Below are 25,655 nucleotides of genomic sequence, written 5' to 3'. Positions count from 1 at the left end.
GCAGGTTGGGGTTACCCCAGAGAGGCTGAACAGGGGACCAATCCAGTTCTCGTAGAAACCGTTGTCTAGTCACCATGCAGACCCTCAAGGTTGCTCTAGTCGGACCCGGTACATCATCATATGCCCTAGCTCACCTGTATACCAAATTTACAGAGATCTGTCAGGGAACCCAGATAGGATGCCTCCACGCACAACGAGGCATTAGAATGGGAACTCTCAAACCACCATTACACTGTCACTAACACTGCCTCCCAGTAATATACTTGGAAATTGAGAGGGCTAAGCCTCCCAACTGGGTAGGAACGTTTAGGGTAGACCTGGCCAGGCAGGGGAGGATGCCATTCCATATGAAGGAGCTTACATATCCCGGAAGAAAGAGGGCGGAATCCACACTGGGTAGTTACGGAACATGTAGTTAAATTTAGGCAGGATCATCATCTTGATAAGATTTATACGTCTCAAAAGACTTAGGTGGAGCCCAGCCCAAGAGGCGCATCCTTCCTTAAGCGTCGAGAGGAGAGGAAGAAGGTTGGGTGCAAAATATTGGGATACATCTCTGGTTAACTGAACACCCAGATATTGCAATTCAGTCACCCACTGCAAAGGGGAGAGGGTGGCCAAAGCCAGTGCCTGATCGTCGAGGGGAAATAAGACAGATGTGGCATTCATAGCTACGGCATCCACATCCAACACATACACAAGTTCATATTTTCCTCCAACTGTCCCAGAAACAGAATAATGAGTGCCATACATTTCCAGGAAGGCAAAATATTCTGCCTTTTGGTGAGAGGATGGGAGGTTGGTCAGGTCTTCAATGGACGTAGTTAAGAGCATGGAACCTCTGGTTCTCATTTGGAAATTTCCAAGCTGCACAGTTCCAGACACCCGTAAAAACTGTTTGTTCTGAGAAAAGAAAATGAGAAGATGGTACAAAAAAAATGCATATGTACAGTATATGAATGCATTTATAGCAATTAACTGATTATCAGTAATTTACATCTACAGCAGGACTAGGAGGTGATAGCTATGCTCAAGGTGAGAGGTTTTTTGTAACAAAGCAGTCCAGGCTGTGGCTTAGGCTTGTAGGTTTTGGGGTACAGGGAGGGGTATGGGGCACCGAGCCTTAAAATTGTCAAATTTGTGTTATATTTTTCTTCACTTTCATAGCTAAACTCCTCTGGAAACCTGTGTATAGATCCAGCAAATGAAAAGTATGAGAAGAGGGTGCATAGAATGATGAAAGGGAACTTTATAGCTCTGACAACATGCAACTATCTCCCCATTTTCTTGTTTTTTTGGTACATAGCCTTTAATAATAGAAACAGCTTTATAGGAAATCCATCAATCTTATCTTCACTTCATTAATTAGTAAATTAGTAAGTCACTCAATTATAAAAGCATATGCATATTGAATGTCCTGACACTTAATAGACACATGAAAATGATACAAAATGGTGAAACGCTAAAACTAAATGTACAAATTACACAATAAATATAATGAAAAAATATATAAATGGTATATAAATACAATTATATAAGTGATAGATCCTTCAAAATCTAAAATTAAGTGTCTGAAACCATGATAATAACAATAACACAAAGTGCATATGATGAAGCTGGTCCTGTACAGAGACCCTCATAAAGTGACAACGACCAACCCCAATTGGGACAAAAACCCCCAAACTCTAAGTGATATATAAAGTGGATCCCAAATGTGGGATATATAACCAATCAAGTGACTGGTGTAAGATACTCAAATCAAATACGTTATCAGAAATAACGATAAATACACATAAAACAATTGCAAAAGTGTCCAAAAGGAATGCAGAAAATTGAAAAAATTGCAATAAATGCTAAGGAGTGCCTTTATTATTATTATTATTATACAGTATTTATAAAGCGCCAATGGTTCGCTTAGCGCTGTACATTACAAAGGGGGACAGAACATGTGACAGAACAATACCAATACAATGCAAAACATGAGGGGATCGAGCTTGCAATCTATCTTCAATGTGCTTCAGTGCTAGTGCAGATGGTAAGCATATATCCTTAGATGGCAGGCATGCCCCCTCACCTCCTTGATGCGACCCAAACAGGTCAACACGCCTTTTGGATCACCCTGGATCCTATAGGTAACAACTCTCCAGGCCACTCTGATTCCACTGACCCTGGTATCTTCCTTCCAGTATTGATCACTCTTTCATAGACGGATAAACGCAGAGCAGGCCAATAAATGAGTACCGCATTAAGGCCATGAAAGGACAAAAAAACCAGGTCTCCCATAATGCAACACTGTTTATTATATTGAAAACATGTAAAAACACCAAGTTATGCACTCACATTTAGGTAGATCAAAGTAGGCTGTCACACCACTAAGTACGGTTGTACTGTGTATAACCTGGTGTATCAAGATGGCACTCTGCCGGAAGTGCGTCACCATGAGTTCAGTGGCAGTGAAGGTTATAGGCAGAAAAAAACCATCACTTGTGCATTTAGGAGAAGAGCTTTTATGCATAAAAACTGCTCAAAAGCATGTTAATGCGCGTTCCTGCCTTAATGCATTCTGATGGTCAGAATTCTGGCCAGTAGCACCCATTAACGTGTGGGGGGTTGCAGCATGGGTGGAGGCCGTAAAGACACTGATTGCATAAAGCTCAAACCTTGTATAGCTGAGAATGCCAACTGCAAACAACCCCTGCCGGCGAGCGCAGTTTAGAATAACACTCACAAAATGTGTGCCAAAACCCGGGGGCAGGGACTTATAAAGCCTTTGCAGACTCAAGATGGCTGTCAGGGGTCACTTGGATGCAGCGTACCCAACTAGAATGCTGCCTTCCATGTTTCTCCTGAGTTCTTCTCCAGGCTGCTATACTGCTCTGGTCCAGCACCATCTGCATTGGAGACAGCAGACTGCACATTAACGTTCATTAACACCCATGAAAAAATGTAGCATTTATGATGCTGTACACGGTAAGAGAAAAAGTTTTTCTAAGCTTGGATGCAGTGTACCCAACTTTCAGCAGTTTTTATGCATAAAAGCACTTCTCCTAAATGCACAAGTGATGGTTTTTTTTCTGCCTGTAGCCTTGCACAAGGCCTTAAAATTGAACATGTTGTAAATTGTGCCCTTTCACATATCACCACTCTCTAGAAAACCCTACTTCCCTCCTCTGTAGAAGCTATAACATGGCAACTTCAATATAATAAAAAGTAATCATTTGAACCATGTGTTGAATATATATATATATACATACACACACACACTATATTGCCAAAAGTAGTGGGACGCCTGCCTTTACATACACATGAACTTTAATGGCGTCCCAGTCTTAGTCCGTAGGGTTCAATAAGGAGCTGGCCCACCCTTTGCAACTATAACCTCTTCAACTCTTCTGGAAAGGCCGTCCACAAGGTTTAGGAGTGTGTCTATGGGAATGTTTGACCATTCTTCCAGAAGAGCATTTGTGAGGTCAGGCACTGATGTCAGACAAGAAGGTCTGGCTTGCAGTCTCCGCTCTAATTCATCCCAAAGGTGTTCTATTGGGTTGAGGTCAGGACTCTGTGCAGGCCAGTCAAGTTCCTCCACCCCAAACTCGCTCATCCATGTCTTTATGGACCTTGCTTTGTGCACTGGTGCGCAGTCATGTTGGAACAGGAAGGGGCCTTCCCCAAACTGTTCCCACAAAGTTGGGAGCATAAAATTGTCCAAAATGTCCTGGTATGGTGGCGCATTAAGTGTTCCCTTCACTGGAACTAAGGGACCAAGCTTATTCCCTGAAAAACAAACCCACACTATAATCCCCCCTTCATCAAACTTTACACTTGGCACAATGCAGTCAGGTAAGTACTGGTCTCCTGGCAACTACCAAACCCAAACACGTCCATCGGATTGTCAGACAGAGAAGCATGATTCGCCACTCCAGAGAACACATCTTCACTGCTCTAGAGTCCAGTGGCGACATGCTTTACACCACTGCATCCAATGCTTTACATTGCACTTGGTGATATAAGGCTTGGATGCAGCTGCTCGGCCATGGAAATCCATTCCATGAAGCTCTCTACACACGGCTGCTAATCTGAACACCACATGAAGATTTGAGGTCTTGACTCTGCAGACAGTTGGTGACTTTTGCACACTGTGCGCTTCAGCATGCGCTGACCCCGCTCTGTCATTTTACGTGGCCTACTACTTCGTGGCTGAGTTGCTGTTGTTCCCAGTTGCTTCCACTTTGTTATAATACCACTAACAGTTAACCATAGAATATTAAGTAGCAATGAAATTTCAGGGATGGACTTATTGCACAGGTGACAACCTATCACGGTACCACGCTTAAATTCACTGAGCTCCTGAGAGCGACCCATTCTTTCACAAATGTTTGTAGAAGCAGTCTGCATGCCTAGGGGCTTGATTTTATACACCTGTGGCCATGGAGGTGATTGGAACACCTGAATCAAATGATTTGGAGGGGGGTCCCAATACTTTTGGCAATACAGTGTATGTGTATATATATATATATATATATATATATAGTATATCTAAAAAAAATTTAAAGGAACACTTTTAATCAGAGTATAGCTTCAAGTCAATGACACTCCTTGGATATTGATCTGGTCAGTTAGGTAGCAGAGGGGGTTGTAAATCATTTTCAGCTGCTTTGATGTTAATGAAATTAACAACAGGTACGCTAGATTGGCAACAATGAGACGACCCCCAAAACAGGAATGGTTTTATGGGTGGAGGCCACTGACATTTTTTCCCCCACTCATCTTCTCTAAATGTTTTTCACTAGTTTTGCATTTAGCTGAGGGCAGGGTCACTACTGGTAGCATGAGGAGATACCTGGACCCTACAGAGGTTGCACAGGCAGTTCAACTCCTCCAGGATGGAACATCAATACGTGCCGTCACAAGAAGGTTTGCTGTGTCTCCAAGCATAGTCTCAAGAACATGGAGGAGATTCCAGGAGACAGGCAGTTACTCTAAGAGAGCTAGACAGGGCCGTAGAAGGGTCTTAACCCAACACCAGGACCGTTATATGCAAGGAGGAACAGGATGAGCACTGCTAGAACCTACAAAATGACCTCCAACAGGCCACTGATGTGAATGGCTCTGACCAAAAAATCAGAAACAGACTTCATGAGGGTGGCCTGAGGTGTCATCGTCCTCTAGTGGGCCTTGTGCTCACTGCTGGGCACCATAGAGTTTGATTGGCATTTGCCATTGAACACCAGATTGAGCAGATCCGCCACTGGCGCCCTGTGCTTTTCACAAATGAGAGCAGGTTCACCCTGAGCACATGTGACAGATGTGAAAGGGTCTGAAAAAGCCGTGGAGAACATTATGCTGCCTGTAACATCGTTCAGCATGACCATTTTGGTGGTGGGTCAGTGATGGTCTGGGAAGGCATATCCATGGAGGGACACATAGACCTCTACAGGCTATACAATGGCACCCTGACTGCCATTAGGTATCGGGGATGAATTCCTTGGACCCAGTGGTGCTCCTTGGTGCAGTGGGTTCTGGGTTCTTCCTGGTGCACGACAATGCCCAGCCTCATGTAGCAATGATTGGGCATCCTTACGTTCCTAACACATTACTCAGTCCATATCAGTATAGATATTCAGCATGATATTTTTCCCCATTGAGTTATGATGTGTTTTCAAAGTGTTCCTTTAATTTTTTTGAGCAGCATATAAATACAATAAAATTTTGTGAAATCTTGCAAGATTTAGATTTCACTATTACCTGACAAAGACCAGCCTTCAGCCTGTGCCATCACAGTCTTTCCAGAAGTCTGTGAGAAGGCACTGACTGCACCACCAGGGGCTAGACTGAAGGGTGGAAGCTGACAAAAGGTGTATTATTTATTTTTTTTAATGAATGACGCAGTTTTAATTAAAATTACAAGCTTTGATGAAGGGGAGTTAAAGTAACACACAAGTGAAATCAGTCAATTTTGAGGATTTTAAGGTTCACATTCATTTTTACCAAGAGTCCTGTCCTTTTCGGCAACAAAATAAATAGATAAGTATTCAGCAGATAACCGCAGGACATTAGACTTGGAACCAATGATGCTTTGCAAGTTTCTGCTTTCTGGTACAAGCCAGGTTTTCCAGTCTTTTGCTCCTATTACATTTGTTAGGTTTCTCTATTCTTAAAACCTAGCCCTGCTGTAGCATTATAGTTAATTAGATAAAAACTTTTTATCAAAAAGTTGCTCATATCTAAAGTATGTTTGGTAACATCAGGATTTTCACTAATAACTTCTCAGGTTTGTAAGTTTTTCTTGAATGAATGATATTATTTAGATATGTGCACGCTGGAAATTTTTATTTTGTTTCGGATGCATTTGTTCATTCAAGAATTTAATTTCGTCATATTCGTTATGTTAAACCAATTCGTTTTTGGAATTTGTTTACCATTTTCAGCATTAGTTTTGTATATTCATTGGTCAGGGTGGATTCAATATATAAAATCGGATGGATTTGAATCGGAAGGATTCAATATTTTCTGATGCTAGTCCAACCCACCAAGAGAAATGGCATCAGCTGATTGGATAATATCGACTGCCGACATGTGCATCCGAATTAACGAATGGAACAAAATTTGGATCCATTCCTTATCCCAATCTGAATTATCGTTTGAATTTGAAAATTGAATTCATTTTCACATTGACCCAACCTATTATTGCATCATATGACATCATCCAAATAAAACAAAATTAACAAATGCATTTGGTTCAATTATGTTTCGGATTAATTGACATAATCAGATTTGCATACATCACAATCTCTGAAAATTAAATTTCCGTCCAAAAAACTATTCTTAACGAAACGAAACGAAACACACATCTAGTATTATTCCCATGCAATTACTGTAGGTAAAGGAACTTTTGCTACCATGATGGAATGAGAGCTCCCTTGCTGTATATACATTATGCATTATATAGTAGAGGGGGAATGCAGAGACAAAACATTTTCCAAGCTGTCAGGAATTGGGCTCGTTGTCTTACTGTGTTTTTGGAGTACGCCTTGAGTGTTTCTCTCTTTTGTAGATGTTTTCAGTCCCAGGTTTCCTGTGATTGTAGTGTCATTATACTCTGAAGGTGTGACTTTTACAGAAAACGTTGCCTCAAAGTCAGAGGTCTTCTCCTCTAGGATCCTGGTTAGGAGTCCTCATACACCTCTGTAGTGAAAGATTTGTCTGCCTTTGTCTGGAAGAGAGTACAGAGAAATAGATAACAGGGAAGAAGAGATGACTATTGACATGAGGGCATGGAGACCTGAAACATGTCTTCAATCAGCATGTTCCTTTACCTACTTTCACTGCAGTATCAATGGGTACACAACACACTATATCAGGGAAAAAAATCTCTGCAAAGCAAATATCATATCATGTTTTGTGCACGTGGTGTTTCTTTTTTGACTGTGAATGTCCTCCAGGAAATGAATATTGACAGCAGCCTGGAGCAACCAATTACAGTAAATCTTCCCCCATTCTTTTCCTTTAACACCTATTCTGTATTTGTTACATGTTCTCATTCACATGGTATAACTTTAAAAAAATGCTGTTTATCATTTATTTTCTTTTTTTCTGAAAACTCCAAACCTGTTTACTATAACTAACCCTGTCTGTACTGTGTTGATAGATCTCATTATCAGTTGTAAACTGGATTTGAACACTTTCTATCTAAACAAAGGGTTAAAGATGTAGAAGCTGGGTGCCTGCATTGTATGGTAACAAGGGGGAACTCAGTGTGTTCCTCTTTGTCAGTGGGGATAGAATGAGTTTCCTTTCATTTCAACTGCTTCAGGGTAGCTTGCAGTCTCCCTGAGGTCTGCTCCAAACACCCAGGACGTTAAGAATTTTTAAATGGTAACTCCACTTTTTATTAAAAAACTAGCGAATAAAATTCTCTTAGATTGTAAGCTCCAAGGAGCAGGGCCCTCCTTTCCCTCTTGTATTGAACTGTATTGTCTCCCTTTATATTGTTGGCGCTATATAAATCCTGTATAATAATATAATAATAATAATTATAAAGCATATACAATTGCTAAACAAGTCATATTTTAATTAAATGCTAATAAAAATGTCCTTTCCTTTTCAATTTGCAGCACAGTAAATATTCTGTAAAATGCAATGCATAATGGCAGTCTGGAGGCTTTCTGTACATACAGTAGATGGTGTACAGAATGCCCCCAGAAATGTAATTTCCTGCTTGTGTGATTGGCTCACAGATTTTTCCAGAAGTCTGCACTAAGACTTTTTGGCAAGATATGCCCAACAGGAACTCCTGCCACTTTCCTCATAAGAACCCTGCAAGTGCAGTAGCTGATTGATAATTATAAAGTCACTCCCATTCACATTTAGTCTGCACATGAACACAGAAAAACAGCTATTTCTTCAGAATAACAAAAGTAGAACTCCGCAACAAAGTTTGTTACAGTCTCTAATGTACATAGGTCACCCAGAGGGATTTTTTTTTTTTTTTTTTGTCAACAAAAGTAGAGTTCCTGATGGAAGCACATAAGAAAAATATAGTGCGATTTTCTTAACCTCGTCGGTGGTATGATTCTTTCCGATTTTTTGTGCTGAAAGCGGTACCATTTTTTTGTATGGAAATATGTAGTTTTTTATTGTAGGCTGTAATTTTTAGGAATAACTCACTGAAATCTGTCCGACCAAGAGTCTAGTAAACATTCCGGATATGATAAAACTTGAAACACGAAATCATAGATTATAATTTAATAAATAATCATAAAAAATAATAATATAATAATAATAAATTTAATTCAATAATATAATCAAAAAGAAAAAACACTGAAATTTGAAATACAGAGGCAAATTCACACATCGCTGAGCAAAGTCGCAAAATCGTTTTCAGTGTCTGATGACGAATTTCCCCATGAATCATTATCACTCAATTCTGCAAGTGGTTCTGATTTACTATCGCTGTTCTAAAACCACTTTTGACGTAAAGGGACACTTTTTGGATGCCATGGACTTTTCTAAGATTCAAGGCAGAAAGAACAGTCAAAATGCAGGCAGGGCACAGGACAAAGCAGTGGGGACAAAATGTATGTGAAATGCATTGAAACAGCAATGACAGCAAAAATGACATTTTTTAAAAAATTTCAATTTTCCCACCCGCGCCCGTACGTCCTGACGTCACAGGGACTGGAACACGGAAGCCGGATGCTGGCATCGGTCGGAGGAGATGGCCGGGGACGCTGCAGGGGACACATCATGGGAGCGAAAGACAAGGTAAGTGCTGCAGGGACCCCCTGAGCAACGACGCATGGTAAGCCCAAGTGTAGCTCGGGGTTACCGCTCTTGGTATTGAAATTTTACCCCGAGCTACACTCGGGAAAACCGCTAAGGAGGTTAAAGTTGACTGCAAAAGTGCAAATACACTTAGGCCTACAGAAGTAGGATCTTTACCTAGGCAAATTTAATTTTCTTCCATGGCTGTCTGAGAGAAGGAGAAGCACTTGTCTATGACTTGTGGGCATCAAAGAGGATTTTTAGGCTTAGAAAAAATTCTGCTGACTTTTAATCAAAGGATACTGTTCAGAGATCCAGCGCTGTCATCACCTGGGCCAGTTCTTTGCCAGTCTTCAGTTCCCCTGCCACGGCATATTTATTAAGAGAAGCCAACTGTGATTCCTTGGGTCTTTGCAGTCGGGTTCCCACTGTGCATATGTGGTACCGCAATGTCCTGTGACATGTCCCAGGGGGATGGGGAGAACTTTTTCTCTGATCCGCCTAGTTGGTCAGAGTGAAAGTTTGAGTGGGTACTGTCACGGTCGCCTGATCGCCACCCTCAACATGCGACAATCACGCGACCGCGACCAACAATAATACATCACGCCCGCAGCGTCAGACCCCAGACCTTCTCACCAAACTCGTGACCAAAGGACCAACCGATCTAAAACCGCGATGTGATGTGCGTAACAATGCCACACTCATCTGCGCCCTGCACAACGATTGTCCAGCTAATGGAACGCAACAGACGCACTGGCAGCCTGAATGCGCTTGTTACTGGGTCGGGTTAATTACGCAACTAACCCTTCACTGCCACCACCCCTTTTTGTACAGAGAAAGGGGAAACTCTCTTTATCCAATATACACTGTAATGGTTGAAAAGTCGCCTGTCCAATACGGTCACCGCAGGCCGATTGGGCAGAGGATTAAACAAACACAGTAGCGTCTCTTCAAAAGGCAGGAATTCGTGAATTGCAAGTAAGCGCTTAGAAACAGTTTAACACTTTCAAAAAGAAACATTTCTTACTAAAAGAGTCAAACAGGTGCAATAAAATATTTACAAAGAAAATGTAACTAGATACATGTATTTATATATAAAAACAGCATATCACAGCCAAGAGATAACAGGGAGAAGTTAAAAGGTTAAGTTACCTGCCATGTTAAGCCTTGAGGTAGCAGAGTTGCTGAGCGGAAAGGGTCTTTGATCTCCTGCTGTTAGGATGTTAAAATTGGGAGATCTCTTTAGCTTATCCTCAGGCCTACAGCCTGTGCTTTTTTAAAGTCCCCCAGCAGGGTGCTGCCTTTGAGTAACTGGCCAATACTCTGTTTAGGGAGGGATCTCGGGCAGACTCTGAATTAAAACCAATATCTTTATAATCTATGATATGAAATGCAGGGAACAAACTGACTTGAGGAATGTTCATTTCATTCTGTCACCTTAAGCTGTTAGATTTCATGAGGTTACAATCTATTTCAATTCCTGGGAGAAGCTGCCTTATCTGTTTTATGATATATGAGCCTACACAGGTTCTTGGGTCAGTGCTTCCCAATTCTCTGAGGAACACTGGCCTTATCATGACTTAGGTGAGGAAGGCTACACTTTCGCAGACTGCTCGGCACCGAACTAGGGATGCCTTGCCCTGCTGTTGACCCTTAACCAGCACACACCATCTGTCACTGTGCCTCTCAGGAAGGGAGGGGGAAGGAGAATAAAGGATTGAGGAATACTTATAATAAAAAAAGGGGAACTCCACGTCCAACTCTGATGAGCAGGTTTGCTACAGGTGCCCACTCCCACCCCCTCTCCCCCCAAAAAAAATAAACATCCAAGGAGATGTGTTACAGTGGAACTTTCCTTTTAGGGTGAAGTTCTGCTTTAAGGTCTTCAGGTCATCGACCCACTTGCAGCACACAGTATACCCTCTCAAACCCACTCCCTGGTCCTATCAGTGATGTCACTACAAGGAATGAGTAGTGAAATACTGGAACAAGTACCATGAAGACTGCATGAATGCAGAAATTTGCTCTAGAAAAATGTTACCTTTAAGAAAACTATATTGCTTTTTCCATAATACTTTTCTTTTTACCTGTTTTAATTTTTTCAATAAAATACATTTTTACAATTTTTTCTGTGAAAAATTTTAAATATTTGTACAATATTAAAAAAAGGGAAAACCCTACTGTGTATTTTCTGTTTTTTCTGTTGTACCCCCTCCCATGAGGTTTAATAGTTATTTCCCATAATCCTCCGCCATTTTATTCTTGTTAACCTATATATGGATACAACCAGAAATCCTTTGTAAGAAAAACAGTCACATTGCTGAGAAATATAATTTTCAATTTTATGTACAGTATGTTCCATATGCTGAAATCAACATACTGCAAGTCTAACAGTTAATAAAAATACCAATATATTGGACACCCTATATAGATAGAACAAATAATATGGATTCAACACATAACACGCTAATTCACAGTAGATTGCTGCCTTAACCACTTGCCATCCAGAGCATTTTGCCCCCTTCCTGACCAGGACATTTTTGCGATACGGCACTGCCTTAATTTAATTGACAATTGTGCCGTCATGCAACACTGCACCCAAATTAAACTTATGTCCTTTTTTCCCCACAAATGGAGCTTTCTTTCAGTTTGATCACCTGTGTGTTTTAAATTTTTTGCGCTATAAACAAAAAAAGACCGACAATTTTGAGAAAAAAACTATATTTTAGATTTTTTGCTATTAAACATGTCCAGTAAAAAAAAATTAAAAATCAAATTTCATCATAAATTTAGGAAAAATGTATTGTCTTTGCTAAAAACAAAATCCCAATACATGTAAATGGATTGGTTTTTCGTGAAAGTTATAGCATCTACAAACGGCGGTATATATACTGGAACTTTTTTTTTTTTACTAGTAATAGCAGTGATCAGCGACTTATAGCAGGACTGTAGGACTGCGGCTGGCATTCTGACACTGGGGGGGAAATGACTAACTGCCAGTGACAACCCCAGTGACACTAATACTAATACAGTGATCAGTGATAATAAAAAGCACTGACACTGTACTAATGACACTGGGCAGGAAGGGGTTAACATTTGGGGCGATATGTGTGCTGTTTTACAGTGTGCTGTGTCTGTGTTTCACTGTGTAAGCACATTACTTTGTATTGCTCTACTATGCAGAGCAATACAAAGCAGTGTGCAGGAGCTGACAGGGGAGAGATCTGTATTGTTTACATACATACCTCAGCCCCATCAGTGATACTCGACGATTGCCAGGTGCTGGGGAACGACAGCTGAAGCCACTAATGGCAGCGCGGGTAGGGTGCATGCACGCCCCCTACCCGGGAATGCACAATCACATATATATACACGTGATTTTGTGCAGCCCTGCCACCTGGTAGCAGTGTTTCTGTTATAGGGTGGCGGGAAAGCGGTTAAAGAAAGGTGTCAATGCGTTTGTTGGATAAGTGACAGATCAATCTGTTCCATTACCTGATAGATCAATGAGGCCACATTCCACGGTAGACAATCCTTCTTGTGTTGCCGTCACAGATTCTGCTACATATTCCATTAAAATATTAATTGTCAAAGGGGTTTCTCAGTTTCCATTCCAAGAGCGTTAAAACTAAAATGAAACAAATGTTGCAACTTATCAACTGCATTTGTTGTACCGCTGCAAGACTTGTGCACATTTCTGATTGGTAGCCAGTGGTTCTTAAGAAGCAGTGTCAGTTCTAGCATTGATATAATCATTTTTTTAATAAAAAAACTCTTAATCCATAAAGTAGCATAAGGTAAAAGTTCAGAAAAGGTCCACTTTTAATACCGATACAGGATCAGCCCACCACAAATGATATATTAGTTGAACGTGGTGTTCTGAGCCAGCCCTGGCTGTCGCAAACGTTCGCACCAGAGACTGACGCAATCCGCCATTTTGTTAAGAATCTCCATTTTCTCCCCTCATTCTCCCTCCCCCCTCACTCTGAGAGGCACAGTGACAGTGTATGTGTGTGTTAAAAAATGTCACAGGAGGGTCATAAGAGCTATAAAGGTCCCCCAGGGAGCCGGGGCCTAGCTGTCCTAGAGCCTGTGCCATTTCACACCTTGGAAGAGATAAGGCAAGCTTTCCCAAGAGTTGAAAGAGATTAACCTAATAAACCCAACTCAGCATAGGTGACAGAATCAGATAACATTTCTCAAAATCCATTTCTCCCCTATGTCTCATATCTTGGAATATGAGAGACTTACATAAAAACCTTACATATTGTCAGATGGACGAAGGTTTGATGGGTCACTCGCCTTGTCTCGGACACACAGGAAAGCAGAAAAATTGATCTTGTGAACCGTTCAGTGTACACTTTTATAATTCATATCTAATCAATCCTCAGACTTGTCTGCATAATAATCTACCCATGGGTGGAATGTCACTTGTGCAGATGGAAAGTTATAGGCCAAAATATGAGTTAGGGGAGATTTTTGCTCTAGTTGAGGCATCCACCCATATCTCCACGCCCTAAAAGGAGATTGATCCTTGACTTCAGAGCCACCCTCCGCTGGGAACAACAAAATAGGCTGTCAGGCCTAAGAGTAGGAAGTTGAAGACGTCTCCCATTTTAACATCAATACCACCTGGGGGAGACCCGTGCCCCTTCTGCTCAGAAACTTGATCTGCTTACCTCCAAGGCTTAATGGCAAGTACCTTAACCCTTTAACCTCTCTCTGTTATCTCTTTGCTGTGCTGTTATTCTCTGTATATTTATATATATATATCTTAGTTACATCTTTTTCTGTAAATATTTGTATTGCACCTGTTTGACCTTTTAGTAATAAATCTTTCTTTCTGAAAGTGTTGAACTGTTTCTATAGCTCTGTATTGCAATTTACGAATTCCTGCCTCTAAAGAGATTCTACTGTGTTTGTTTAACCCTCTGCATAATCGGCCTGTTATGACCGTGTTATGCAGATGATTATTTCAATCATTATAGTGTTTTAGCTGAGATCGCCGAGTTTCCTCTTTCTCTGACAAAAAGGAGGTGGTGGCAGTGTGAAGGGTTAATTGTGTAATTAACCTGACCCAGTAACAATTGCTCAGGCTGCTGGTACATCGATCTGTGGTCCATTAGCTGAAAAATTGTTGTGCAGGGTGCAGCTGGGTGTGGCATTGTTACGCACGTGACATCGCGGTTTTAGATTGGCTAGTCCTTCGGTCACAAGTTTGGTGAGAAGGGTTGGGGTCCGACACCACGTTCATCACATATTGGACGTCGCGATCGTGGGATCGTCGCATATTGGTGGCAGCGATCTTGCAATCGTGACACTGGCTTCTTATCTATCTTTGTTCATTTGAATATTGGGCTTGCTATGAAATAATTCCTGACTCTGTTCCTGTTCACCAGGGATTTGTGAGTGTTCTCTCTCAGCTTTGCATGGTCCCGCCTGTGACAAACATGGGTCAGACCATGCACTCTTAACCAACTTGTGACAAATAGCTGGTGAACCTCACACCAAGCTGTTACGGATACGCAACAATGACACTCACAGCCTCACCCTGCACAAAGATTTTCCAGCTTGCATGACCACAATCTAAGTGTCAACGGAATGAGAGTAATTGTCACTGGGTTTAGTTAGCCAAGCATTTAACTCTTTACTGCCACCAACTACTTTTTCTTGAATAAGGATTAAATGTTCACAAAGTATTAAATGTTCACAATATTAGCAATAGCAATTTATGACATTAAACAAATATCTGTATACACACTGTCACCACAGACAGGTATATCCAGAGATGTACCATATAGTAGCACTCTTCAAGAGATAGGGATTCTTTAAGTTTTGCGCTAGGGCAGTGGTGGGCAACCTTTTTTTTCAACTGAGCCAAATCTCGCCAAAACCACGATTGAAATTTATTTTGAGAGCCACATTTTTAAAACTGAAAATACATAGGATGGTACACTGTTTTTAGTTTCAATAAGTTTTTATAGTAATTCATCCCCCATATAGTAATTCATCCCCCATATAGTAATTCATCCCCCATAGTAATTCATCCCCCATATAGTAATTCATCCCCCATAGTAATTCATCCCCCATATAGTAATTCATCCCCCATAGTAATTCATCCCCCATAGTAATTCATCCCCCATATAGTAATTCATCCCCCATAGTAATTAATCCCCCATATAGTAATTAATCCCCCATATAGTAATTCATCCCCCATAGTAATTCATCCCCCATAGTAATTCATCCCCCATATAGTAATTCATCCCCCATATAGAAATTCATCCCCCATATAGTAATTCATCCCCCATAGTAATTCATCCCCCATATAGTAATTCATCCCCCATAGTAATTCATCCCCCATAGTAATTCATCCCCCATATAGTAATTAATCCCCCATATAGTAATTCATCCCCCATAGTAATTCATCCCCCATAGTAATTCATCCCCCATATAGTAATTCATCCCCCATAGTAATTCATCCCCCATATACAGTTGTGACCAAAATTATTCAACCCCCACTGAAATTGAGTGTTTTGGCCAGTTTGACATTGCTTTTGATCATTCAGTCATCTTGCTTACATTTACATTAAAGAGGCACTTGTAGGTCAGACAAATATAACATAACAGTTATAATGAAATAACCACAAATGTCTTTTCTGTGCTCACAGCATTATCAGTTTTATTCAACCCCCAAGTGACATTCAATCTTAGTACTTAGTACAGCATCCTTTTACAGTTATAACAGCTTTTAAACGTGAAGCATAGCTTGACACAAGTGTCTTGCAGCGATCTACGGGTATCTTCGCCCATTCTTCATGGGCAAAGGCCTCCAGTTCAGTCACATTCTTAGGCTTGCGCACTGCAACTGCTTTCTTTAAGTCCCACCAGAGGTTCTCAATCGGATTTAAGTCTGGTGACTGCGATGGCCACTCCAAAATGTTCCAGCCTTTCCTCTGCAACCATGCTCTAGTGGACTTGGAGGTATGCTTGGGATCATTGTCCTGTTGAAAGGTCCAACGTCTCCCAAGCCTCAGGTGTGTGACGGACTGCATCACGTTTCCATCCAATATCTCCTGGTACTGAAGAGAATTCATGGTACCTTGCACACGCTGAAGCTTCCCTGTACCTGCAGAAGCAAAACAGCCCCAAAGCATGATTGACCCTCCACCATGCTTCACAGTAGGCAAGGTGTTCTTTTCATCATAGGCCTTGTTCTTCCTCCTCCAAACATAGCGTTGATCCATGGGCCCAAACAGTTCTAATTTTGTTTCATCAGTCCACAGAACACTATCCCACAACTTTTGTGGTTTGTCCACATGGCTTTTGGCATACTGCAGTCGACTCTTCTTATTCTTTGGAGACAGCAAGGGGGTACGCCTGGGAGTTCTGGCACGGAGGCCTTCATTACGCAGTGTGCGTCTTATTGTCTGGGCTGAAACTTCTGTACCCACATCTGACAAATCTTTTCTCAGTTCCTCAGCAGTCACACGGGGACTTCTCTCCACTCTACGCTTCAGGTAGCGCACAGCAGTCGAAGTCAGCATCTTCTTTCTGCCACGACCAGGTAGCGTTTCAACAGTGCCCTTTGCCTTGAATTTGCGAATGATGCTTCCTAAGGTGTCTCTTGGTATGTTTAACATCTTTGCAATCTTCTTATAGCCATTGCCCTTCCTGTGAAGAGAAATCACCTCTTCTCTTGTCTTCCTGGACCATTCTCTTGCCTTCACCATGTTTGTAACCACACCAGTAAATGTCTAGAAGGAGCTGAGTATCACAGTCATTTTAAAGCTGCCTAATTGGTGCTTATTATGCTTGATTGCTGCTCGGTGACATCCACAGGTGTTTTCAATACCTGATGGAAAGCACCTGTATGAACCTCTGTTCTTCAGAGTGGTAGTCTTTAAGGGGTTGAATAATTGTGGCAATGAAGAAACCACATAAGAACCATTTACTACTGTATTACATAAACAATTGATGTCATTTTAGTTGCATTTGGGTAGTTACAACGTCCTTGTAGGATTTGATTCTGAATACAATTCCAAATGTACACTATAGTCCCTAAACCCCTTTACAGCATTGGGGGTTGAATAATTTTGGTCACAACTGTAGTAATTCATCCCCCATAGTAATTCATCCCCCATAGTAATTCATCCCCCATATAGTAATTCATCCCCCAATCCCCCATAGTAATTCATCCCTCATAGTAATTCATCCCCCATATAGTAATTCATCCCCCATAGTAATTCATCCCCCATATAGTAATTCATCCCCCATAGTAATTCATCCCCCATAGTAATTCATCCCCCATATAGTAATTCATCCCCCCTATAGTAATTCATCCCCCATAGTAATTCATCCCCCATATAGTAATTCATCCCCCCTATAGTAATTCATCCCCCATATTAATTCATCCCTCATATAGTAATTCATCCCCCATATAGTAATTCATCCCCCATATAGTAATTCATCCCCCATATTAATTCATCCCTCATATAGTAGTAGTAAGTAAGTAGCAAGCAGAAAGCCAAGTCCCCCCTGTGTCAATTCACTTACCTTTGCTCCGCGCGTTCCTCTCGCCATGTTCCCGCGCCGTTCCGGTCTTCAGGGCGGACTGTGAGAGGAGCCTAGCTCCTCTCACGTTCGTCACGCTGCCCCGCCTACACACATCCTGACAGCCAATCACTGGCTATCAGGATGTGAGTGGCAGCGAGACTGGCCAATCATTGCATTTGAGCGCGCTGCCCTGGCTGTTTTTTTTTTTGGATCACGCTGCAGAGTCCCTGCCGCCCAAGAGGAGGGAGGGGAGCGGGCGCCCGGCACACAAGAGCCGCATTAAAGCGTGTAAAGAGCCGCATGTGGCTCGCGAGCCGCGGCTTGCCGACCACTGCGCTAGGGCATTAGAGATAATTTGTGGTTTTGCATAAACAAATGAACATCCGGTTGGTGGGTATAAATACCACTAGGAATATGGCAGATTTTTCACTTCCTGAAGACGATCTTTGATCGAACTGCATCAGGATTTGATGACGCAACTTCCGCTGACATCACGTCCGGCCTATGGAATGCACGTCGCTCTGAGGAGCGTCTAGCACAGCAACTTACACACACTAATAATGCTGAGTACAACAGGTGCCGGGTATAGGCACTTCATTTGTGAGTGATATTATTTTATACTTACTCTGCAATAAATCATATGGTTTTACACTATGGGATATCCCTTCTTGATCTTTTTGTGATATGTCTATCCCGAACTTGCGGTGATCTGGAGAGAACCAACTTCATTAGGTAAAGCCTCACAAGCATTGTCTAGAAATAGATGGTCGTTGGCTAAGGGTGAGTTTTAGTCCATGTGGGGCACCTTTGAGCACTGTGGAGCACTTTGAATTAGTTGAACAAAATAAGCACTTCAACCAAGTAGTATTATAAGCACGAGCACTTATTTCCCTATTTGGGAATTTAGTAACTGCATTTATATTGTAAACCACCGAAATGGTTAATATTTGAGCCATATGCCCATGACTATATGCATGATATAGATGCGTGGTCCATTTAGACTTTTATTATTCAACTATATCTAAACCCTTTTTGGGGGAACAGACTGACTCTTTAAAGTCTGTACAGGAGGAGAGATGAGAAAGTTAGAAGGAACACTAACTTAGAACAGAAAGGACGATCTGCAACCAATACTGTACCCTTGATGCTATAGCCATTGATGCCTATAATGTAGCTGCTGGATTCTTCAAAATGTAACTTAAAGCATAACTTTTTTTAGTTTTGGATAGAGTGGAGAGGAATTAGAACACCTGTCAGGTTTTTATTGCTGTCTGAGCCCTTGTTGGGATGATTCACTGATTTGTCATGTTTTCCCTTATCATCGAAAGAGAAAATAAAAGAAAATGTTAGGTTGTCCCCAGAACCAGCATAACAGGAATAGAAGGGAAATCATCCAATGAGGACACAAAGTTAGGTGACCCTGGTGACAACTAGGGTTTCCTTCACTTCATTTGTTGGCTTTGGGAAAGGAAATGAAGGGAAATCTACCCAGTGGGAGACTTTACATAGGCATTCTAGCTGGAAAATCGTTATACCCTTTAGTGTCAACGAACTGGGAGCTTGTGTTGATGGCATCAATTTGACATCAGTCTGAAACACTTTTGAGATCAATGACAGGGCATTTAACCTGCAGTTGACTATCTAACCTTCTTTAGGCATTCCCTTAGACTTGTCTATAGACCCAATAGCTGGTGTATTGCATTAGGACAACTTACATTGGGCTGGCTGGGCACCTCAGTGCATGAAAAAAATAACATAATGCACCATTATGCACAGATGGTTCCCACATGTGTGTTGGGGTGTTCTAAAAATGCAAACCCATTGTTGTGCACTGGCTAGGTGTATTGGGGTTATTGCAGCATAATACATACTTCCAAAATTTTGATGTTGAGAATGAGGGACACTTTAGAGGGGTAGTAACCTACAATGCACATAGTACTCCACAGTGAAAAGTGGATATGGTCAAAAGGTGGGTGTGGATAAATTATGATGGGCAGGAGTGGACATCTGTAACATGGATCTTGATTTGGCATTGCTGAAAGATTAGTCAAAGAAGTGGAAACTGCAGTTCAAAGTTTCGAAATGTAAAATAATGCATTGGAGGCACAGTGTTGGCCAGCACTACAGAGGAAAAGATTTGGGGGTCCTTATTTCAGATGATTGCAAAATGAGCAAACAGTGTGGCCAGGCAGTGGGGAAAGTGGATTGAATTCTAGAATGCATCACTAGAGGGGTCACCAGCAGGTAGGAGGTCCTGATTCTCCTATATAGATCTTTAGTTATCACTAGAGGGGTCACCAGCAGGAAGGAGGTCCTGATTCCTCTATATAGATCTTTAGTTAGACCTCATTTAGAATACTGTGTCCAGTTCTGGAGATCTCACTTACAAAAAGATGTTGATAAGATAGAACGAGTGCAGAGATGGGGAACAAAAATGGTGAAAAGTCTGGGGGATAAAACATCAAGAGTGACTTCAGGAACTTAACATGTACAGTCTGGAGGAAAGAAGGGAAAGGGGAGACATGATTGAAACCTTCAAAAACATCAAGGTGGTGAATAAGGTTCAGGAGGGCAGGATTTTCAATATGAACCTAAAATCAAGAACACGGGAACAGGACCTCAAACTGGCAGAAGGAACGTTTAAAACTAATCTTAGAAAGTACTATTTTACTGAAAGTGTAGTTGATGCTTGGAATAAAGTTCCAGCAGAGGTAGTGAGCCAGTCAACAGTAAACGGCTTCAAACATGCTTGGGACAAAAGAGATAATGAAAAATATAAAAAAAAACAAAACAAAACAAAAAAAATACAAAAAAAAATACAAAAACTATTTTCAATGTTTCTAATTGATGCACCAAGCAAAGTAGTAATGCCAGGGCTTTTTTTTCAGAGAATAGGTGCAGACACTCCATTCTCCCCTGAGTCACCCTTTGTCTCCAACCCTGACCTACCTCTGAGCACTGTCTCTTGTCTCCACCCCCTATCCACCTCCTAGTACTGCTCCAAGTATGATTTTATAGTGTTAAGTAATTTGTATAATATTGGTTAATGATAACAGACCCCCCAGCAACAATAGATCCTTTCCAGCAACAATAGAACTCCTTCAGCAACAATAGAACTCCCCCAGCAACAATAGAACTCCCCCAGCAGCAACAGACCCCCGCTGGCAACAATAAATACCCCCAGCATCAATAGACCTTCCCCCCTAAACTGTAGATCCCCCAACACACATAAGCAGCCCAGAGCAACAATAGACCCCCACCACCAACAAGAGACCCCCTCAGAAACAATAGACCCCCCCATTAGCACTACACCCCAGCTACAATAGATCACCAGAAATCAACATAAATAGACCCTCCAGCACACCCCAGCCTCCTTTGCCATTACATGCATTCTGTGTTGGAAGTGTTGGAACTGTGTTCCCGCTGAAAAAAAGCCCTGAGTAATGCAGTGAGTGCACAACCTGTCCCAGCCCAATCTCTACCCCCTTTAAAATTTACAGTATCCAACACAGAGTGATGACTGTGAGGATATAAACAGAGCTCCCAATTGCCCTACTTCTTTAGCTGCAGAGGAAGTCTCTGGGGTTGTAGACATGCTGTGGCTGCGATGCTATGCTTCACATCTGCGGCATGAATTACACCCCCTGTGCAAGCGCCCTGCAGCTGCGGTCAATGCACGCGGTTGCGGCATCCTAATGCAGGGTTGGAGGGGTTAAAGCAGGCATTGAGAAAGAGATACATGATCTGAATGCTAATCATTCTTCAGAGACCAAAGCAAGTGTGAACAAACTCTTATGTATTTATGTTTTTTTTTTTACATTTTTTTTTACAGTTTTTAAAACTGTGTTTATTTATTTTGAAGAATTTTGACAGCCATGTTGGGTAGCTTTTTGTGAAATATCAGTTAACAGACCCCCTGAAACCTCAGTTTTGAGACAAAGGGATTTAAGATATAAATTCCTCATTCCCTGCAGGCTCAGCTGCACTGGTCAGTGAATGAACAGAAATCACTATGTAAAGAGTTTCTTCCTGTTTATTCACAAACTGAAGCATAATAAGCACTATTTACTATTCTTCCGTTATGAATGAACACAGGAGTGATCTTTACCGATCACACACTGTGTCCATTCAGGATAGGAAGGGCTGGTAAATATGACATATTTACCCGTGTCTGCTGTCCATTCTGAACGCGAACCTCATGTGCCCTGCAGCAGCTGCTGCTGGGAGGGAGAGGAGGAGAGCCGGAGACACTGTGGGAAGAAGGGGGTGCACACGGGTGAAAAGAGCTGAAAAGGGGTGTTGGAAAGTGAAGTGGGGGAGGGCGCCAGAAATGGGGCAACTGGAACTGATCCCCCTGCAATAGTTGGGGGGAGGGAGAGGAGGAGAAGCCGGTAGCACTGCGGGGGAGGGGGTGTTCTTATTAGAATGTCGGGAAAGAGAAGCACTTGGTGCACATACTGGAACTGATCCCTCTGCAGTGCCAGAACTGTCTCCGGAATTTAGCCTGGATCGGCAGGACGCCGGGATTTTAGTCAAAACACAGGATGGTCCTGCATATTCCGGGATGGTTGAGAGATGATAATAGGGTGAATGGGACCTTCAAGATTTTACCAGCAGGCTCTCCAAAAGAGTCACTGGGTAGACCAAACACTGCACTACCTTTGGCTTTTACATAGCATTCAAATGCATTCCAGAAAGATATATAAATATATAACCAACCCATCGCCTGCTGTCCTTGCAACTTCTGACAACTCAATGTCCTCTCTTCATGGCGGCCTTGGGTCATTTCCATCTAGTACTCATCAGAGTTGTCTCCACAGTCATTGTTGGTGTTACATAGCAACCTCCTTTTTTATACAGCGACCTGCAGACAACAGTAGGTATCTGACTACATTGTTTTTGGTATTATAAATTAATTAAATTGGAAAGCAACCAGAAGTGAAGATGTCTGCAGCAGCTGCTTACCATCCTAGACGGCTACATCTGCACAGTCAGAATGCCCTCTTGTGGACACTGCTGGTATGTGCACTGCTTTGTAGGATGAAGCCTTACTTAACATACAGTATAACATCTACAGTATATATGTCATCTGTGGCATTTCTCATCTCCAGTCCACAAGTACCCCGTCTGTGTTTTAAAGTCTACATCCACATTTGAAGTCAAAGTGGGATAACACCTAATTTACCTTTGTTCCCATTTACATAGATTAACTTTGAAGTCCAACTCTGAGAAATGTGAAAACTATCCCTGACGGTGGGTCTGTACCTGCTCTGCAAGGGTTAATTGATTGGAACACCTGAATCTAATGATTGGGAGGGGTGTCTCAATACTTTTGGCAATACAGGTGTACCTCGGTTTACAAATTTAATTAGTTTTGCGGAATGTTTCGTATTGCGAAAAATTCATAAACTGAAATGCGGTTTCCCACAGGAATGCATTGAAAACCAATTAATCCATTCTGGAGGTCAGAAAAAAGTTAAAAAAAAGTATTTTATCTGTTCAAAACTCTTTATAAAGTGCACTTTAAAGGCATAAATACTGTACAGGGACATGATTAAAAATTAATTTGTAAATGCCTTGAAAACCAATTAATCCGTTCCAGGGGTCAGAAAAAAGTAAAAAAAAAAGTATTTTATCTGTTCAAAACTGTTTATAAAATGCATTTTAAAGGCATAAATACTGTACAGGGACATGATTCAAAAATAATTCGTAAACGCATTGAAAACCAATTAATCCGTTCCGGAGGTCAGAAAAAAGTCAAAGTTTTATCTGTTCAAAACTCTTTATAAAGTGCACTTTAAAGGCATAAAGGGACATGATTAAAAAAAATTGTAAATGCATTGAAAACCAATTAATCTGTTCGTATTGTGAAAAAAATTTGTAAACCGAGGAATTATTTTCAATGGATTTTCATTCCTAAACCAAAAATTACATTAACCGAGGCGTTGGTAAACCGAGGTACGCCTGTATAGTATATTCACCATTCAACATTGTTTCAAGCTTTTCAAATCTTTGATCTGCAAACGTTTGTGCCTGCATTATAGGCCAACATTTAGATGAATACTTGACACTCGCAGGCAGAATTTGAAGTAATTCCATTCAGTTACCCAATAAACAAATATGCAGTTCAGCAAAATCACTGCCTGAATCTTTGGCCTGAGGGTTTACAGATAAAAGGATAAGGGTGATAGCCCAATAATGACAATTTCCATACATCTACCTGGACTGGTTTGTTTTCAAAAAGCCCATTGTCCACTTTAAGAGGCTCACAAAAATGTATCATTACCTGTTTCGCACTGATTGTCACTTTTGCAGTCAGTTGGTGTGTCCTTACAAGTTGTATCAGGATTACAGTGCTGAGATTCTCCCAAGGAACTCAAACATCGCTTTCCACCATATTGGCCAAACGTCACAATACTCCGAGAACAGTACTTTAAAAACAGAATGTAATGTAGCATATTAATTGGAGCTGAAAACTGAGAGCTTTCAACCAACATTTTCCAGAACAATTAGAAGGGGTTGCTAAGAACTTAAAACCAAAACTATATTTTTTCAGTTTTGGAAAGATGGGCGAGTAGTTAAAACACCCTTCAGATTTTTCTTGTTGTCTGTGTGCCCACTGAAGAAATTCACTCTTTCTACAGTATTTGCCCTGGTGATCAGTGTCTCTGGAACTAAATTGGATGGGAAATCCAAAATGTTGAGTTGTCACTACAGCAAGAATAGAGGTAAAATTTTCCACTGAGACAGGGGTCCAGGAGACAAATTAAAAGAGAAGTACGGGCATTTTTTTTTTATTTTTATTTTTAAATCATACTTACCTAGGTGTTATGCTGCATCAGTCCCCCGCTGGCTCTAAAGGTGAAAACTGAGTGACCCTTGATTGCTCAGTTCTCCCTGCTGCACTGAGCAGAGAGCAGTGACTGTCAGTCACTGATGCCTGCTCTGCCCCTACCCTTGGCGCTCACTGGAGCACTGGACTGTGGAGGGAGCGTCTGGCTCAAGTTCTCAACGGCTTGTTGAGAGGCAGAGCCAGGTCCTGCTCCAGACATCTTGGTGGATCCTGACTTTAAAGTTGAGATCTTTTCCCAGCCTAGACCGCCTCAGTAACATCAGCTGACAACGGACTTTAGCCTGCTGTTGGCTGAAAACACAGAACAAACTTTACTCCTGTGATCCACAGGAGAAGTACAGCCAAATGAGTTTTGGCTGTACGTCTTTAAGGGGGCATTTTCCCTACTTTGGAGAGACTTTATTTAATTTCCTGTTGTGTCTATAGAATAGGAATCAAATAAAATACTCCCTAAGGGGACACAGATGGAAAAACCTCTTCACTACTATATCCAACCCCTCAGGGGTTGTTGTTGAATTTGGGTCCCCCTACAGTCCTGCACAGCTAGTCAATTAGCATTCTTCACACAGCTTTCATCCACAGACAGAAATCAGGCCTTGAGCATTGGTTTTGTTATTTTATTGAGGGGATTAAACTTGGATAGGGTAAAAGGGTGCATAGGATGTCCAAGGGAACTGAAGTCTGAGGACAACTTCATGAACTATTCACAGCTTCTTCTCTGTCACACAGTCTCTGTCGGAGTGCTAGCCAGCAGCTTCAGAGTGCTCCTTCCCCTATCCGCCTAGGGGGTGCAGGTGTACTGACTCAGATGCTCCTGTGCAGCTTGTGGAATGGCTGCTGCTACCAGCTATCATCTGGGCTGCTCCTTCCTTGCCACACAGGTGGTCCTCTCTCAGGAGACCAGTGAGTCCTGAGGTTTCCTCCTTTCCAGCTCCAGGCTTACAGGCAGGTCCCATCCCAACAGCCCTCCTGGTAGCCTTCCTCC

At 41.7% G+C, this 25,655-nt stretch overlaps 1 pseudogene; it reads right to left on the bottom strand.

Moving 5' to 3' along the window:
* Positions 1-357: 357 nt before the first annotated feature.
* Positions 358-24,869, bottom strand: LOC149454109 (complement component C9-like; annotated as a pseudogene).
* Positions 24,870-25,655: the final 786 nt, after the last annotated feature.

Source organism: Staurois parvus, unplaced genomic scaffold (assembly GCF_062004578.1).
Source record: "Staurois parvus isolate SC_StPar_1 unplaced genomic scaffold, SC_StPar_1.0 ptg000438l, whole genome shotgun sequence".
NCBI lineage: Eukaryota > Metazoa > Chordata > Amphibia > Anura > Ranidae > Staurois > Staurois parvus.
This window is presented reverse-complemented; position numbering and strand designations above follow the sequence as displayed.